Source organism: Electrophorus electricus, chromosome 5, assembly GCF_041902795.1.
Source record: "Electrophorus electricus isolate QZ-2024a chromosome 5, ASM4190279v1, whole genome shotgun sequence".
In the NCBI taxonomy this organism is placed as follows: Eukaryota; Metazoa; Chordata; class Actinopteri; order Gymnotiformes; family Gymnotidae; genus Electrophorus; species Electrophorus electricus.
The window spans coordinates 22479332-22499528 of record NC_137501.1 but is presented as its reverse complement, the minus strand read 5'-3'; the positions used below and the strand labels follow the sequence as shown (position 1 = coordinate 22499528).

The following is a 20197-nucleotide window of genomic DNA, read 5'->3' as shown; positions in this document are numbered from 1 at the left end:
AATAAATTGTAAAAGCATTTGTGCAGAAGCCACTGTTCATGAACCGCTCTGTGCAGCAAGGAGACATATTATAAGGCATTGCAAGATCCACAAAAGTTTAAGTAGGATCACTGAACTCAAAGTCTACAGCACGATTACCCCTTTAAATCTACAATAGCATAAAGACGGGAATGTTTAATTCTTTTTTTAGAAAATAATTGTAAATGTTTATTAAATATACTTAAAAAAGAGAACTATGTGATGATGAGCTATGTCTGGCACACACAACAAAACCCGAGAGTGAACCAGGGACCTATAGATCTTCAGTCTAATGTTCTCTAAGGTGAACTATTTCAGCTAGTAGCAGCATGCCTTTGCCTGGCTCCGAATAAAATGTTACCAATGGTTGTAACTCAATTTACAATAATATGGTATGCACTCAGAAAATAATGACTGTACCACTGTGAAATCCATGGACCGCTCAGGCATGATCTCACGGCGCAGTCATGCCTTGAGTTGCAATTCCACTTCCATTAAATACTTGTGCTAAAATGGTAGGACAAGAAAGTACTTCTTGACCATCTCTGGACTATATTCTTACCAGTTATAGTCACTGCACCAAGTCTCAAGTGATATTGATTAGGTAAGTTTATTTTCCCCCACTTTTTAACATTTCGCATGGTCCATACCTCACGATTTTGCAATCTTTTTCTTAGCATCAACTATAAGCAAAAAGACACTGAGCACATTTTTCCTCATGCCGAGAGTGGAGCTAACCATCCCATGCTAGCTGAGGTAATGTGGAAGCTAGTATGGAACCTGAATGTGTATAACCTATTTGACTTAAAAGGTCTGGAAATTTTCACAGTTGCAAGTGCTCGAAGCTGTGGAAAGGTATTGTGATAGCAGTGGCAGTTTCATGACAAAAAGAAATCCCGAGACAAGAGATGCCAGATGTGATATTTCCCAAATTGTGGAATGTTTGGTTGAAATGACAGGGGAGCAGAATAGATTTCGGCATCTTTCCAGATCAAGTATGTTCGAGTTGCCAGCAGTAGAAAACATTTGAAACTGTTGCTGGATTTTGCAGGCTGTCCTATTCTGTCTTGAGCCATAAGCTTTTGTTTGATTGCCCATGGAAAGGAAAGTTTATGCGAAGGGGAATTAGCTCAAGTGGTAGAGCGCTTGCTTTGCATGCGAGAGGTAGTGGGATCGATTCCCACGTTCTCCAGTCTGTCTTTCCAGCAGAGTTGCCTACTCAGTATTAGAAAGTTGGTCACTCTCTTTAGAAAATGGTAATTTGTAAAGTTATTTAGCATTATGATTTCTTCTTCGACTGTGTGATTTTCATGAATTTTACTTAGCAAATGACTTATTTGCATCATCTGATTTGGTAGTACAAAGCCTGTCCATGATCCAAAGGAAGCTGAGGTAGACCCCATTTCATGAAAACACATGGGGTGTATGAACCAGGATACCCACATTTTTGCACCAAGCATACTTGCAAGCTGACAAATACCCTTCCCTTGTCCAGGTGTTTGGCCAGCAGACAACTAATGAAATAAATTGTAAAAGCATTTGTGCAGAAGCCACTGTTCATGAACCGCTCTGTGCAGCAAGGAGACATATTATAAGGCATTGCAAGATCCACAAAAGTTTAAGTAGGATCACTGAACTCAAAGTCTACAGCACGATTACCCCTTTAAATCTACAATAGCATAAAGACGGGAATGTTTAATTCTTTTTTTAGAAAATAATTGTAAATGTTTATTAAATATACTTAAAAAAGAGAACTATGTGATGATGAGCTATGTCTGGCACACACAACAAAACCCGAGAGTGAACCAGGGACCTATAGATCTTCAGTCTAATGTTCTCTAAGGTGAACTATTTCAGCTAGTAGCAGCATGCCTTTGCCTGGCTCCGAATAAAATGTTACCAATGGTTGTAACTCAATTTACAATAATATGGTATGCACTCAGAAAATAATGACTGTACCACTGTGAAATCCATGGACCGCTCAGGCAGGATCTCACGGCGCAGTCATGCCTTGAGTTGCAATTCCACTTCCATTAAATACTTGTGCTAAAATGGTAGGACAAGAAAGTACTTCTTCACCATCTCTGGACTATATTCTTACCAGTTATAGTCACTGCACCAAGTCTCAAGTGATATTGATTAGGTAAGTTTATTTTTCCCCACTTTTTAACATTTCGCATGGTCCATACCTCACGATTTTGCAATCTATTTCTTAGCATCAACTATAAGCAAAAAGACACAGCATATTTTTCCTCATGCCGAGAGTGGAGCTAACCATCCCATGCTAGCTAAGGTAATGTGGAAGCTAGTATGGAACCTGAATGTGTATAACCTATTTGACTTAAAATGTCTGGAAATTTTCACAGTTGCAAGTCCTCGAAGCTGTGGAAAGGTATTGTGATAGCAGTGGCAGTTTCATGACAAAAAGAAATCCCGAGACAAGAGATGCCAGATGTGATATTTCCCAAATTGTGGAATGTTTGGTTGAAATGACAGGGGAGCAGAATAGATTTCGGCATCTTTCCAGATCAAGTATGTTCGAGTTGCCAGCAGTAGAAAACATTTGAAACTGTTGCTGGAATTTGCAGGCTGTCCTATTCTGTCTTGAGCCATAAGCTTTTGTTTGATTGCCCATGGAAAGGAAAGTTTATGTGAAGGGGTATTAGCTCAAGTGGTAGAGCGCTTGCTTTGCGTGCGAGAGGTAGTGGGATCGATGCCCACATTCTCCAGTCTGTCTTTCCAGCAGAGTTGCCTACTCAGTATTAGAAAGTTGGTCACTCTCTTTAGAAAATGGTAATTTGGAAAGTTATTTAGCATTATGATTTCTTCTTCGACTGTGTGATTTTCATGAATTTTACTTAGCAAATGACTTATTTGCATCATCTGATTTGGTAGTACAAAGCCTGTCCATGATCCAAAGGAAGCTGAGGTAGACCCCATTTCATGAAAACACATGGGGTGTATGAACCAGGATACCCACATTTTTGCACCAAGCATACTTGCAAGCTGACAAATACCCTTCCCTTGTCCAGGTGTTTGGCCAGCAGACAACTAATGAAATAAATTGTAAAAGCATTTGTGCAGAAGCCACTGTTCATGAACCGCTCTGTGCAGCAAGGAGACATATTATAAGGCATTGCAAGATCCACAAAAGTTTAAGTAGGATCACTGAACTCAAAGTCTACAGCACGATTACCCCTTTAAATCTACAATAGCATAAAGACGGGAATGTTTAATACTTTTTTTAGAAAATAATTGTTAATGTTTATTAAATATACTTAAAAAAGAGAACTATGTGATGATGAGCTATGTCTGGCACACACAACAAAACCCGAGAGTGAACCAGGGACCTATAGATCTATAGTCTAATGTTCTCTAAGGTGAACTATTTCAGCTAGTAGCAGCATGCCTTTGCCTGGCTCCGAATAAAATGTTACCAATGGTTGTAACTCAATTTACAATAATATGGTATGCACTCAGAAAATAATGACTGTACCACTGTGAAATCCATGGACCGCTCAGGCATGATCTCACGGCGCAGTCATGCCTTGAGTTGCAATTCCACTTCCATTAAATACTTGTGCTAAAATGGTAGGACAAGAAAGTACTTCTTGACCATCTCTGGACTATATTCTTACCAGTTATAGTCACTGCACCAAGTCTCAAGTGATATTGATTAGGTAAGTTTATTTTCCCCCACTTTTTAACATTTCGCATGGTCCATACCTCACGATTTTGCAATCTTTTTCTTAGCATCAACTATAAGCAAAAAGACACTGAGCACATTTTTCCTCATGCCGAGAGTGGAGCTAACCATCCCATGCTAGCTGAGGTAATGTGGAAGCTAGTATGGAACCTGAATGTGTATAACCTATTTGACTTAAAAGGTCTGGAAATTTTCACAGTTGCAAGTCCTCGAATCTGTGGAAAGGTATTGTGATAGCAGTGGCAGTTTCATCACAAAAAGAAATCCCGAGACAAGAGATGCCAGATGTGATATTTCCCAAATTGTGGAATGTATGGTTGAAATGACAGGGGAGCAGAATAGATTTTGGCATCTTTCCAGATCAAGTATGTTCGAGTTGCCAGCAGTAGAAAACATTTGAAACTGTTGCTGGAATTTGCAGGCTGTCCTATTCAGTCTTGAGCCATAAGCTTTTGTTTGATGGCCCATGTTAAGAAAAGCTTCTGCGAAGGAGAATTAGCTCAAGTGGTATAGTGCTTGCTTTGCATGCGAGAGGTAGTGGGATCGATGCCCACATTCTCCAGTCTGTCTTTCCAGCAGAGTTGCCTACTTAGTATTAGAAAGTTGGTCACTCTCTTTAGAAAATGGTAATTTGTAAAGTTATTTAGCATTATGATTTCTTCTTCGACTGTGTGATTTTCATGAATTTTACTTAGCAAATGACTTATTTGCATCATCTGATTTGGTAGTACAAAGCCTGTCCATGATCCAAAGGAAGCTGAGGTAGACCCCATTTCATGAAAACACATGGGGTGTGTGAACCAGGATACCCACATTTTTGCACCAAGCATACTTGCAAGCTGACACATACCCTTCCCTTGTCCAGGTGTTTGGCCAGCAGACAACTAATGAAATAAATTGTAAAAGCATTTGTGCAGAAGCCACTTTTCAAGATTCTCTCTGTGCAGCAAGGAGACATATTATAAGGCATTGCAAGATCCACAAAAGTTTAAGTAGGATCACTGAACTCAAAGTCTACAGCACGATTACACCTTTAAATCTACAATAGCATAAAGACAGGAATGTTTTATTCTTTTTTTAGAAAATAATTGTAAATGTTTATTAAATATACTTAAAAAAGAGAACTATGTGATGATGAGCTATGTCTGGCACACACAACAAAACCCGAGAGTGAACCAGGCACCTATAGATCTTCAGTCTAATGTTCTCTAAGGTGAACTATTTCAGCTAGTAGCAGCATGCCTTTGCCTGGCTCCGAATAAAATGTTACCAATGGTTGTAACTCAATTTACAATAATATGGTATGCACTCAGAAAATAATGACTGTACCACTGTGAAATCCATGGACCGCTCAGGCAGGATCTCACGGCGCAGTCATGCCTTGAGTTGCAATTCCACTTCCATTAAATACTTGTGCTAAAATGGTAGGACAAGAAAGTACTTCTTGACCATCTCTGGACTATATTCTTACCAGTTATAGTCACTGCACCAAGTCTCAAGTGATATTGATTAGGGAAGTTTATTTTCCCCCACTTTTTAACATTTCGCATGGTCCATACCTCACGATTTTGCAATCTATTTCTTAGCATCAACTATAAGCAAAAAGACACAGCACATTTTTCCTCATGCCGAGAGTGGAGCTAACCATCCCATGCTAGCTGAGGTAATGTGGAAGCTAGTATGGAACCTGAATGTGTATAACCTATTTGACTTAAAAGGTCTGGAAATTTTCACAGTTGCAAGTCCTCGAATCTGTGGAAAGGTATTGTGATAGCAGTGGCAGTTTCATCACAAAAAGAAATCCCGAGACAAGAGATGCCAGATGTGATATTTCCCAAATTGTGGAATGTTTGGTTGAAATGACAGGGGAGCAGAATAGATTTTGGCATCTTTCCAGATCAAGTATGTTCGAGTTGCCAGCAGTAGAAAACATTTGAAACTGTTGCTGGAATTTGCAGGCTGTCCTATTCTGTCTTGAGCCATAAGCTTTTGTTTGATTGCCCATGGAAAGAAAAGTTTATGCAAAGGGGAATTAGCTCAAGTGGTAGAGTGCTTGCTTTGCATGCGAGAGGTAGTGGGATCGATGCCCACATTCTCCAGTCTGTCTTTCCAGCAGAGTTGCCTACTTAGTATTAGAAAGTTGGTCACTCTCTTTAGAAAATGGTAATTTGTAAAGTTATTTAGCATTATGATTTCTTCTTCGACTGTCTGATTTTCATGAATTTTACTTAGCAAATGACTTATTTGCATCATCTGATTTGGTAGTACAAAGCCTGTACATTATCCAAAGGAAGCTGAGGTAGACCCCATTTCATGAAAACACATGGGGTGTGTGAACCAGGATACCCACATTTTTGCACCAAGCATACTTGCAAGCTGACACATACCCTTCCCTTGTCCAGGTGTTTGGCCAGCAGACAACTAATGAAATAAATTGTAAAAGCATTTGTGCAGAAGCCACTTTTCAAGAATCTCTCTGTGCAGCAAGGAGACATATTATAAGGTATTGCAAGATCCACAAAAGTTTAAGTAGGATCACTGAACTCAAAGTCTACAGCACGATTACACCTTTAAATCTACAATAGCATAAAGACGGGAATGTTTTATTCTTTTTTTAGAAAATAATTGTAAATGTTTATTAAATATACTTAAAAAAGAGAACTATGTGATGATGAGCTATGTCTGGCACACACAACAAAACCCGAGAGTGAACCAGGCACCTATAGATCTTTAGTCTAATGTTCTCTAAGGTGAACTATTTCAGCTAGTAGCAGCATGCCTTTGCCTGGCTCCGAATAAAATGTTACCAATGGTTGTAACTCAATTTACAATAATATGGTATGCACTCAGAAAATAATGACTGTACCACTGTGAAATCCATGGACCGCTCAGGCAGGATCTCACGGCGCATTCATGCCTTGAGTTGCAATTCCACTTCCATTAAATACTTGTGCTAAAATGGTAGGACAAGAAAGTACTTCTTGACCATCTCTGGACTATATTCTTACCAGTTATAGTCACTGCACCAAGTCTCAAGTGATATTGATTAGGGAAGTTTATTTTCCCCCTCTTTTTAACATTTCGCATGGTCCATACCTCACGATTTTGCAATCTATTTCTTAGCATCAACTATAAGCAAAAAGACACAGCACATTTTTCCTCATGCCGAGAGTGGAGCTAACCATCCCATGCTAGCTGAGGTAATGTGGAAGCTAGTATGGAACCTGAATGTGTATAACCTATTTGACTTAAAAGGTCTGGAAATTTTCACAGTTGCAAGTCCTCGAATCTGTGGAAAGGTATTGTGATAGCAGTGGCAGTTTCATCACAAAAAGAAATCCCGAGACAAGAGATGCCAGATGTGATATTTATCAAATTGTGGAATGTTTGGTTGAAATGACAGGGGAGCAGAATAGATTTTGGCATCTTTCCAGATCAAGTATGTTCGAGTTGCCAGCATTAGAAAACATTTGAAACTGTTGCTGGATTTTGCAGGCTGTCCTATTCTGTCTTGAGCCATAAGCTTTTGTTTGATTGCCCATGGAAAGAAAAGTTTATGCGAAGGGGAATTAGCTCAAGTGGTAGAGAGCTTGCTTTTCATGTGAGAGGTAATGGGATCGATGCCCACATTCTCCAGTCTGTCTTTCCAGCAGAGTTACCTACTTAGTATTAGAAAGTTGGTCACTCTCTTTAGAAAATGGTAATTTGTAAAGTTATTTAGCATTATGATTTCTTCTTCGACTGTGTGATTTTCATGAATTTTACTTAGCAAATGACTTATTTGCATCATCTGATTTGGTAGTACAAAGCCTGTTCATGATCCAAAGGAAGCTGAGGTAGACCCCATTTCATGAAAACACATGGGGTGTATGAACCAGGATACCCACATTTTTGCACCAAGCATACTTGCAAGCTGACACACACCCTTCCCTTGTCCAGGTGTTTCGCCAGCAGACAACTAATGAAATAAATTGTAAAAGCATTTGTGCAGAAGCCACTGTTCATGAACCGCTCTGTGCAGCAAGGAGACATATTATAAGGCATTGCAAGATCCACAAAAGTTTAAGTAGGTTCACTGAACTCAAAGTCTACAGCACGATTACCCCTTTAAATCTACAATAGCATAAAGACGGGAATGTTTAATTCTTTTTTTAGAAAATAATTGTAAATGTTTATTAAATATACTTAAAAAAGAGAACTATGTGATGATGAGCTATGTCTGGCACACACAACAAAACTCGAGTGTGAACCAGGGACCTATAGATCTTCAGTCTAATGTTCTCTAAGGTGAACTATTTCAGCTAGTAGCAGCATGCCTTTGCCTGGCTCCGAATAAAATGTTACCAATTGTTGTAACTCAATTTACAATAATATGGTATGCACTCAGAAAATAATGACTGTACCACTGTGAAATCCATGGACCGCTCAGGCATGATCTCACGGCGCAGTCATGCCTTGAGTTGCAATTCCACTTCCATTAAATACTTGTGCTAAAATGGTAGGACAAGAAAGTACTTCTTGACCATCTCTGGACTATATTCTTACCAGTTATAGTCACTGCACCAAGTCTCAAGTGATATTGATTAGGGAAGTTTATTTTCCCCCACTTTTTAACATTTCGCATGGTCCATACCTCACGATTTTGCAATCTTTTTCTTAGCATCAACTATAAGCAAAAAGACACAGCACATTTTTCCTCATGCCGAGAGTGGAGCTAACCATCCCATGCTAGCTAAGGTAATGTGGAAGCTAGTATGGAACCTGAATGTGTATAACCTATTTGACTTAAAAGGTCTGGAAATTTTCACAGTTGCAAGTCCTCGAAGCTGTGGAAAGGTATTGTGATAGCAGTGGCAGTTTCATCACAAAAAGAAATCCCGAGACAAGAGATGCCAGATGTGATATTTCCCAAATTGTGGAATGTTTGGTTGAAATGACAGGGGAGCAGAATAGATTTCGGCATCTTTCCAGATCAAGTATGTTCGAGTTGCCAGCAGTAGAAAACATTTGAAACTGTTGCTGGATTTTGCAGGCTGTCCTATTCTGTCTTGAGCCATAAGCTTTTGTTTGATTGCCCATGGAAAGAAAAGTTTATGCGAAGGGGAATTAGCTCAAGTGGTAGAGCGCTTGCTTTGCATGCGAGAGGTAATGGGATCGATGCCCACATTCTCCAGTCTGTCTTTCCAGCAGAGTTACCTACTTAGTATTAGAAAGTTGGTCACTCTCTTTAGAAAATGGTAATTTGTAAAGTTATTTAGCATTATGATTTCTTCTTCGACTGTGTGATTTTCATGAATTTTACTTAGCAAATGACTTATTTGCATCATCTGATTTGGTAGTACAAAGCCTGTACATTATCCAAAGGAAGCTGAGGTAGACCCCATTTCATGAAAACACATGGGTTGTGTGAACCAGGATACCCACATTTTTGCACCAAGCATACTTGCAAGCTGACACATACCCTTCCCTTGTCCAGGTGTTTGGCCAGCAGACAACTAATGAAATAAATTGTAAAAGCATTTGTGCAGAAGCCACTTTTCAAGAATCTCTCTGTGCAGCAAGGAGACATATTATAAGGCATTGCAAGATCCACAAAAGTTTAAATAGGATCACTGAACTCAAAGTCTACAGCACGATTACACCTTTAAATCTACAATAGCATAAAGACAGGAATGTTTTATTCTTTTTTTAGAAAATAATTGTAAATGTTTATTAAATATACTTAAAAAAGAGAACTATGTGATGATGAGCTATGTCTGGCACACACAACAAAACCCGAGAGTGAACCAGGCACCTATAGATCTTCAGTCTAATGTTCTCTAAGGTGAACTATTTCAGCTAGTAGCAGCATGCCTTTGCCTGGCTCCGAATAAAATGTTACCAATGGTTGTAACTCAATTTACAATAATATGGTATGCACTCAGAAAATAATGACTGTACCACTGTGAAATCCATGGACCGCTCAGGCAGGATCTCACGGAGCAGTCATGCCTTGAGTTGCAATTCCACTTCCATTAAATACTTGTGCTAAAATGGTAGGACAAGAAAGTACTTCTTGACCATCTCTGGACTATATTCTTACCAGTTATAGTCACTGCACCAAGTCTCAAGTGATATTGATTAGGGAAGTTTATTTTCCCCCACTTTTTAACATTTCGCATGGTCCATACCTCACGATTTTGCAATCTTTTTCTTAGCATCAACTATAAGCAAAAAGACACTGAGCACATTTTTCCTCATGCCGAGAGTGGAGCTAACCATCCCATGCTAGCTAGGGTAATGTGGAAGCTAGTATGGAACCTGAATGTGTATAACCTATTTGACTTAAAAGGTCTGGAAATTTTCACAGTTGCAAGTCCTCGAAGCTGTGGAAAGGTATTGTGATAGCAGTGGCAGTTTCATCACAAAAAGAAATCCCGAGACAAGAGATGCCAGATGTGATATTTCCCAAATTGTGGAATGTTTGGTTGAAATGACAGGGGAGCAGAATAGATTTCGGCATCTTTCCAGATCAAGTATGTTCGAGTTGCCAGCAGTAGAAAACATTTGAAACTGTTGCTGGAATTTGCAGGCTGTCCTATTCTGTCTTGAGCCATAAGCTTTTGTTTGATTGCCCATGGAAAGAAAAGCTTTTGCGAAGGGGAATTAGCTCAAGTGGTAGAGTGCTTGCTTTGCATGCGAGAGGTAGTGGGATCGATGCCCACATTCTCCAGTCTGTCTTTCCAGCAGAGTTGCCTACTTAGTATTAGAAAGTTGGTCACTCTCTTTAGAAAATGGTAATTTGTAAAGTTATTTAGCATTATGATTTCTTCTTCGACTGTGTGATTTTCATGAATTTTACTTAGCAAATGACATATTTGCATCATCTGATTTGGTAGTACAAAGCCATGATCCAAAGGAAGCTGAGGTAGACCCCATTTCATGAAAACACATGGGGTGTGTGAACCAGGATACCCACATTTTTGCACAAAGCATACTTGCAAGCTGACACATACCCTTCCCTTGTCCAGGTGTTTGGCCAGCAGACAACTAATGAAATAAATTGTAAAAGCATTTGTGCAGAAGCCACTTTTCAAGAATCTCTCTGTGCAGCAAGGAGACATATTATAAGGCATTGCAAGATCCACAAAAGTTTAAATAGGATCACTGAACTCAAAGTCTACAGCACGATTACACCTTTAAATCTACAATAGCATAAAGACAGGAATGTTTTATTCTTTTTTTAGAAAATAATTGTAAATGTTTATTAAATATACTTAAAAAAGAGAACTATGTGATGATGAGCTATGTCTGGCACACACAACAAAACCCGAGAGTGAACCAGGCACCTATAGATCTTCAGTCTAATGTTCTCTAAGGTGAACTATTTCAGCTAGTAGCAGCATGCCTTTGCCTGGCTCCGAATAAAATGTTACCAATGGTTGTAACTCAATTTACAATAATATGGTATGCACTCAGAAAATAATGACTGTACCACTGTGAAATCCATGGAACGCTCAGGCAGGATCTCACGGCGCAGTCATGCCTTGAGTTGCAATTCCACTTCCATTAAATACTTGTGCTAAAATGGTAGGACAAGAAAGTACTTCTTGACCATCTCTGGACTATATTCTTACCAGTTATAGTCACTGCACCAAGTCTCAAGTGATATTGATTAGGGAAGTTTATTTTCCCCCACTTTTTAACATTTCGCATGGTCCATACCTCACGATTTTGCAATCTATTTCTTAGCATCAACTATAAGCAAAAAGACACAGCACATTTTTCCTCATGCCGAGAGTGGAGCTAACCATCCCATGCTAGCTGAGGTAATGTGGAAGCTAGTATGGAACCTGAATGTGTATAACCTATTTGACTTAAAAGGTCTGGAAATTTTCACAGTTGCAAGTCCTCGAATCTGTGGAAAGGTATTGTGATAGCAGTGGCAGTTTCATCACAAAAAGAAATCCCGAGACAAGAGATGCCAGATGTGATATTTCCCAAATTGTGGAATGTTTGGTTGAAATGACAGGGGAGCAGAATAGATTTTGGCATCTTTCCAGATCAAGTATGTTCGAGTTGCCAGCAGTAGAAAACATTTGAAACTGTTGCTGGATTTTGCAGGCTGTCCTATTCTGTCTTGAGCCATAAGCTTTTGTTTGATTGCCCATGGAAAGGAAAGTTTATGTGAAGGGGAATTAGCTCAAGTGGTAGAGCGCTTGCTTTGCATGCGAGAGGTAGTGGGATCGATTCCCACGTTCTCCAGTCTGTCTTTCCAGCAGAGTTGCCTACTCAGTATTAGAAAGTTGGTCACTCTCTTTAGAAAATGGTAATTTGTAAAGTTATTTAGCATTATGATTTCTTCTTCGACTGTGTGATTTTCATTAATTTTACTTAGCAAATGACTTATTTGCATCATCTGATTTGGTAGTACAAAGCCTGTCCATGATCCAAAGGAAGCTGAGGTAGACCCCATTTCATGAAAACACATGGGGTGTATGAACGAGGATACCCACATTTTTGCACCAAGCATACTTGCAAGCTGACAAATACCCTTCCCTTGTCCAGGTGTTTGGCCAGCAGACAACTAATGAAATAAATTGTAAAAGCATTTGTGCAGAAGCCACTGTTCATGAACCGCTCTGTGCAGCAAGGAGACATATTATAAGGCATTGCAAGATCCACAAAAGTTTAAGTAGGATCACTGAACTCAAAGTCTACAGCACGATTACCCCTTTAAATCTACAATAGCATAAAGACGGGAATGTTTAATTCTTTTTTTAGAAAATAATTGTAAATGTTTATTAAATATACTTAAAAAAGAGAACTATGTGATGATGAGCTATGTCTGGCACACACAACAAAACCCGAGAGTGAACCAGGGACCTATAGATCTTCAGTCTAATGTTCTCTAAGGTGAACTATTTCAGCTAGTAGCAGCATGCCTTTGCCTGGCTCCGAATAAAATGTTACCAATGGTTGTAACTCAATTTACAATAATATGGTATGCACTCAGAAAATAATGACTGTACCACTGTGAAATCCATGGACCGCTCAGGCAGGATCTCACGGCGCAGTCATGCCTTGAGTTGCAATTCCACTTCCATTAAATACTTGTGCTAAAATGGTAGGACAAGAAAGTACTTCTTGACCATCTCTGGACAATATTCTTACCAGTTATAGTCACTGCACCAAGTCTCAAGTGATATTGATTAGGTAAGTTTATTTTCCCCCACTTTTTAACATTTCGCATGGTCCATACCTCACGATTTTGCAATCTATTTCTTAGCATCAACTATAAGCAAAAAGACACAGCACATTTTTCCTCATGCCGAGAGTGGAGCTAACCATCCCATGCTAGCTGAGGTAATGTGGAAGCTAGTATGGAACCTGAATGTGTATAACCTATTTGACTTAAAAGGTCTGGAAATTTTCACAGTTGCAAGTCCTCGAATCTGTGGAAAGGTATTGTGATAGCAGTGGCAGTTTCATCACAAAAAGAAATCCCGAGACAAGAGATGCCAGATGTGATATTTCCCAAATTGTGGAATGTTTGGTTGAAATGACAGGGGAGCAGAATAGATTTTGGCATCTTTCCAGATCAAGTATGTTCGAGTTGCCAGCAGTAGAAAACATTTGAAACTGTTGCTGGATTTTGCAGGCTGTCCTATTCTGTCTTGAGCCATAAGCTTTTGTTTGATTGCCCATGGAAAGGAAAGTTTATGTGAAGGGGAATTAGCTCAAGTGGTAGAGCGCTTGCTTTGCATGCGAGAGGTAGTGGGATCGATTCCCACGTTCTCCAGTCTGTCTTTCCAGCAGAGTTGCCTACTCAGTATTAGAAAGTTGGTCACTCTCTTTAGAAAATGGTAATTTGTAAAGTTATTTAGCATTATGATTTCTTCTTCGACTGTGTGATTTTCATTAATTTTACTTAGCAAATGACTTATTTGCATCATCTGATTTGGTAGTACAAAGCCTGTCCATGATCCAAAGGAAGCTGAGGTAGACCCCATTTCATGAAAACACATGGGGTGTATGAACGAGGATACCCACATTTTTGCACCAAGCATACTTGCAAGCTGACAAATACCCTTCCCTTGTCCAGGTGTTTGGCCAGCAGACAACTAATGAAATAAATTGTAAAAGCATTTGTGCAGAAGCCACTGTTCATGAACCGCTCTGTGCAGCAAGGAGACATATTATAAGGCATTGCAAGATCCACAAAAGTTTAAGTAGGATCACTGAACTCAAAGTCTACAGCACGATTACCCCTTTAAATCTACAATAGCATAAAGACGGGAATGTTTAATTCTTTTTTTAGAAAATAATTGTAAATGTTTATTAAATATACTTAAAAAAGAGAACTATGTGATGATGAGCTATGTCTGGCACACACAACAAAACCCGAGAGTGAACCAGGGACCTATAGATCTTCAGTCTAATGTTCTCTAAGGTGAACTATTTCAGCTAGTAGCAGCATGCCTTTGCCTGGCTCCGAATAAAATGTTACCAATGGTTGTAACTCAATTTACAATAATATGGTATGCACTCAGAAAATAATGACTGTACCACTGTGAAATCCATGGACCGCTCAGGCAGGATCTCACGGCGCAGTCATGCCTTGAGTTGCAATTCCACTTCCATTAAATACTTGTGCTAAAATGGTAGGACAAGAAAGTACTTCTTGACCATCTCTGGACAATATTCTTACCAGTTATAGTCACTGCACCAAGTCTCAAGTGATATTGATTAGGTAAGTTTATTTTCCCCCACTTTTTAACATTTCGCATGGTCCATACCTCACGATTTTGCAATCTATTTCTTAGCATCAACTATAAGCAAAAAGACACAGCATATTTTTCCTCATGCCGAGAGTGGAGCTAACCATCCCATGCTAGCTAAGGTAATGTGGAAGCTAGTATGGAACCTGAATGTGTATAACCTATTTGACTTAAAAGGTCTGGAAATTTTCACAGTTGCAAGTGCTCGAAGCTGTGGAAAGGTATTGTGATAGCAGTGGCAGTTTCATGACAAAAAGAAATCCCGAGACAAGAGATGCCAGATGTGATATTTCCCAAATTGTGGAATGTTTGGTTGAAATGACAGGGGAGCAGAATAGATTTCGGCATCTTTCCAGATCAAGTATGTTCGAGTTGCCAGCAGTAGAAAACATTTGAAACTGTTGCTGGAATTTGCAGGCTGTCCTATTCTGTCTTGAGCCATAAGCTTTTGTTTGATTGCCCATGGAAAGGAAAGTTTATGCGAAGGGGAATTAGCTCAAGTGGTAGAGCGCTTGCTTTGCATGCGAGAGGTAGTGGGATCGATGCCCACATTCTCCAGTCTGTCTTTCCAGCAGAGTTGCCTACTCAGTATTAGAAAGTTGGTCACTCTCTTTAGAAAATGGTAATTTGGAAAGTTATTTAGCATTATGATTTCTTCTTCGACTGTGTGATTTTCATGAATTTTACTTAGCAAATGACTTATTTGCATCATCTGATTTGGTAGTACAAAGCCTGTCCATGATCCAAAGGAAGCTGAGGTAGACCCCATTTCATGAAAACACATGGGGTGTATGAACCAGGATACCCACATTTTTGCACCAAGCATACTTGCAAGCTGACAAATACCCTTCCCTTGTCCAGGTGTTTGGCCAGCAGGCAACTAATGAAATAAATTGTAAAAGCATTTGTGCAGAAGCCACTGTTCATGAACCGCTCTGTGCAGCAAGGAGACATATTATAAGGCATTGCAAGATCCACAAAAGTTTAAGTAGGATCACTGAACTCAAAGTCTACAGCACGATTACCCCTTTAAATCTACAATAGCATAAAGACGGGAATGTTTAATTCTTTTTTTAGAAAATAATTGTAAATGTTTATTAAATATACTTAAAAAAGAGAACTATGTGATGATGAGCTATGTCTGGCACACACAACAAAACCCGAGAGTGAACCAGGGACCTATAGATCTTCAGTCTAATGTTCTCTAAGGTGAACTATTTCAGCTAGTAGCAGCATGCCTTTGCCTGGCTCCGAATAAAATGTTACCAATGGTTGTAACTCAATTTACAATAATATGGTATGCACTCAGAAAATAATGACTGTACCACTGTGAAATCCATGGACCGCTCAGGCATGATCTCACGGCGCAGTCATGCCTTGAGTTGCAATTCCACTTCCATTAAATACTTGTGCTAAAATGGTAGGACAAGAAAGTACTTCTTGACCATCTCTGGACTATATTCTTACCAGTTATAGTCACTGCACCAAGTCTCAAGTGATATTGATTAGGTAAGTTTATTTTCCCCCACTTTTTAACATTTCGCATGGTCCATACCTCACGATTTTGCAATCTTTTTCTTAGCATCAACTATAAGCAAAAAGACACTGAGCACATTTTTCCTCATGCCGAGAGTGGAGCTAACCATCCCATGCTAGCTGAGGTAATGTGGAAGCTAGTATGGAACCTGAATGTGTATAACCTATTTGACTTAAAAGGTCTGGAAATTTTCACAGTTGCAAGTGCTCGAAGCTGTGGAAAGGTATTGTGATAGCAGTGGCAGTTTCATGACAAAAAGAAATCCCGAGACAAGAGATGCCAGATGTGATATTTCCCAAATTGTGGAATGTTTGGTTGAAATGACAGGGGAGCAGAATAGATTTCGGCATCTTTCCAGATCAAGTATGTTCGAGTTGCCAGCAGTAGAAAACATTTGAAACTGTTGCTGGATTTTGCAGGCTGTCCTATTCTGTCTTGAGCCATAAGCTTTTGTTTGATTGCCCATGGAAAGGAAAGTTTATGCGAAGGGGAATTAGCTCAAGTGGTAGAGCGCTTGCTTTGCATGCGAGAGGTAGTGGGATCGATTCCCACGTTCTCCAGTCTGTCTTTCCAGCAGAGTTGCCTACTCAGTATTAGAAAGTTGGTCACTCTCTTTAGAAAATGGTAATTTGTAAAGTTATTTAGCATTATGATTTCTTCTTCGACTGTGTGATTTTCATGAATTTTACTTAGCAAATGACTTATTTGCATCATCTGATTTGGTAGTACAAAGCCTGTCCATGATCCAAAGGAAGCTGAGGTAGACCCCATTTCATGAAAACACATGGGGTGTATGAACGAGGATACCCACATTTTTGCACCAAGCATACTTGCAAGCTGACAAATACCCTTCCCTTGTCCAGGTGTTTGGCCAGCAGACAACTAATGAAATAAATTGTAAAAGCATTTGTGCAGAAGCCACTGTTCATGAACCGCTCTGTGCAGCAAGGAGACATATTATAAGGCATTGCAAGATCCACAAAAGTTTAAGTAGGATCACTGAACTCAAAGTCTACAGCACGATTACCCCTTTAAATCTACAATAGCATAAAGACGGGAATGTTTAATTCTTTTTTTAGAAAATAATTGTAAATGTTTATTAAATATACTTAAAAAAGAGAACTATGTGATGATGAGCTATGTCTGGCACACACAACAAAACCCGAGAGTGAACCAGGGACCTATAGATCTTCAGTCTAATGTTCTCTAAGGTGAACTATTTCAGCTAGTAGCAGCATGCCTTTGCCTGGCTCCGAATAAAATGTTACCAATGGTTGTAACTCAATTTACAATAATATGGTATGCACTCAGAAAATAATGACTGTACCACTGTGAAATCCATGGACCGCTCAGGCAGGATCTCACGGCGCAGTCATGCCTTGAGTTGCAATTCCACTTCCATTAAATACTTGTGCTAAAATGGTAGGACAAGAAAGTACTTCTTCACCATCTCTGGACTATATTCTTACCAGTTATAGTCACTGCACCAAGTCTCAAGTGATATTGATTAGGTAAGTTTATTTTTCCCCACTTTTTAACATTTCGCATGGTCCATACCTCACGATTTTGCAATCTATTTCTTAGCATCAACTATAAGCAAAAAGACACAGCATATTTTTCCTCATGCCGAGAGTGGAGCTAACCATCCCATGCTAGCTAAGGTAATGTGGAAGCTAGTATGGAACCTGAATGTGTATAACCTATTTGACTTAAAATGTCTGGAAATTTTCACAGTTGCAAGTCCTCGAAGCTGTGGAAAGGTATTGTGATAGCAGTGGCAGTTTCATGACAAAAAGAAATCCCGAGACAAGAGATGCCAGATGTGATATTTCCCAAATTGTGGAATGTTTGGTTGAAATGACAGGGGAGCAGAATAGATTTCGGCATCTTTCCAGATCAAGTATGTTCGAGTTGCCAGCAGTAGAAAACATTTGAAACTGTTGCTGGAATTTGCAGGCTGTCCTATTCTGTCTTGAGCCATAAGCTTTTGTTTGATTGCCCATGGAAAGGAAAGTTTATGTGAAGGGGTATTAGCTCAAGTGGTAGAGCGCTTGCTTTGCGTGCGAGAGGTAGTGGGATCGATGCCCACATTCTCCAGTCTGTCTTTCCAGCAGAGTTGCCTACTCAGTATTAGAAAGTTGGTCACTCTCTTTAGAAAATGGTAATTTGGAAAGTTATTTAGCATTATGATTTCTTCTTCGACTGTGTGATTTTCATGAATTTTACTTAGCAAATGACTTATTTGCATCATCTGATTTGGTAGTACAAAGCCTGTCCATGATCCAAAGGAAGCTGAGGTAGACCCCATTTCATGAAAACACATGGGGTGTATGAACCAGGATACCCACATTTTTGCACCAAGCATACTTGCAAGCTGACAAATACCCTTCCCTTGTCCAGGTGTTTGGCCAGCAGACAACTAATGAAATAAATTGTAAAAGCATTTGTGCAGAAGCCACTGTTCATGAACCGCTCTGTGCAGCAAGGAGACATATTATAAGGCATTGCAAGATCCACAAAAGTTTAAGTAGGATCACTGAACTCAAAGTCTACAGCACGATTACCCCTTTAAATCTACAATAGCATAAAGACGGGAATGTTTAATACTTTTTTTAGAAAATAATTGTTAATGTTTATTAAATATACTTAAAAAAGAGAACTATGTGATGATGAGCTATGTCTGGCACACACAACAAAACCCGAGAGTGAACCAGGGACCTATAGATCTATAGTCTAATGTTCTCTAAGGTGAACTATTTCAGCTAGTAGCAGCATGCCTTTGCCTGGCTCCGAATAAAATGTTACCAATGGTTGTAACTCAATTTACAATAATATGGTATGCACTCAGAAAATAATGACTGTACCACTGTGAAATCCATGGACCGCTCAGGCATGATCTCACGGCGCAGTCATGCCTTGAGTTGCAATTCCACTTCCATTAAATACTTGTGCTAAAATGGTAGGACAAGAAAGTACTTCTTGACCATCTCTGGACTATATTCTTACCAGTTATAGTCACTGCACCAAGTCTCAAGTGATATTGATTAGGTAAGTTTATTTTCCCCCACTTTTTAACATTTCGCATGGTCCATACCTCACGATTTTGCAATCTTTTTCTTAGCATCAACTATAAGCAAAAAGACACTGAGCACATTTTTCCTCATGCCGAGAGTGGAGCTAACCATCCCATGCTAGCTGAGGTAATGTGGAAGCTAGTATGGAACCTGAATGTGTATAACCTATTTGACTTAAAAGGTCTGGAAATTTTCACAGTTGCAAGTCCTCGAATCTGTGGAAAGGTATTGTGATAGCAGTGGCAGTTTCATCACAAAAAGAAATCCCGAGACAAGAGATGCCAGATGTGATATTTCCCAAATTGTGGAATGTATGGTTGAAATGACAGGGGAGCAGAATAGATTTTGGCATCTTTCCAGATCAAGTATGTTCGAGTTGCCAGCAGTAGAAAACATTTGAAACTGTTGCTGGAATTTGCAGGCTGTCCTATTCAGTCTTGAGCCATAAGCTTTTGTTTGATGGCCCATGTTAAGAAAAGCTTCTGCGAAGGAGAATTAGCTCAAGTGGTATAGTGCTTGCTTTGCATGCGAGAGGTAGTGGGATCGATGCCCACATTCTCCAGTCTGTCTTTCCAGCAGAGTTGCCTACTTAGTATTAGAAAGTTGGTCACTCTCTTTAGAAAATGGTAATTTGTAAAGTTATTTAGCATTATGATTTCTTCTTCGACTGTGTGATTTTCATGAATTTTACTTAGCAAATGACTTATTTGCATCATCTGATTTGGTAGTACAAAGCCTGTCCATGATCCAAAGGAAGCTGAGGTAGACCCCATTTCATGAAAACACATGGGGTGTGTGAACCAGGATACCCACATTTTTGCACCAAGCATACTTGCAAGCTGACACATACCCTTCCCTTGTCCAGGTGTTTGGCCAGCAGACAACTAATGAAATAAATTGTAAAAGCATTTGTGCAGAAGCCACTTTTCAAGATTCTCTCTGTGCAGCAAGGAGACATATTATAAGGCATTGCAAGATCCACAAAAGTTTAAGTAGGATCACTGAACTCAAAGTCTACAGCACGATTACACCTTTAAATCTACAATAGCATAAAGACAGGAATGTTTTATTCTTTTTTTAGAAAATAATTGTAAATGTTTAT

General features: G+C 39.4%; 4 non-coding genes across 4 annotated transcripts; all 4 read left to right on the top strand.

The window, feature by feature from the left end:
• The first annotated feature begins 1137 nt into the window (after positions 1 to 1137).
• trnaa-ugc (transfer RNA alanine (anticodon UGC)) lies at positions 1138 to 1210 on the top strand. Its single transcript has one exon. It is a non-coding gene; the product is annotated as a tRNA-Ala (tRNA).
• A 10685-nt stretch (positions 1211 to 11895) lies between these two features.
• trnaa-ugc (transfer RNA alanine (anticodon UGC)) lies at positions 11896 to 11968 on the top strand. The gene has a single exon. It is a non-coding gene; the product is annotated as a tRNA-Ala (tRNA).
• A 1464-nt stretch (positions 11969 to 13432) lies between these two features.
• Positions 13433 to 13505, top strand: trnaa-ugc (transfer RNA alanine (anticodon UGC)). The gene has a single exon. It is a non-coding gene; the product is annotated as a tRNA-Ala (tRNA).
• Positions 13506 to 16508: 3003 nt separating this feature from the next.
• Positions 16509 to 16581, top strand: trnaa-ugc (transfer RNA alanine (anticodon UGC)). The gene has a single exon. It is a non-coding gene; the product is annotated as a tRNA-Ala (tRNA).
• The last annotated feature ends 3616 nt before the right edge of the window (positions 16582 to 20197 follow it).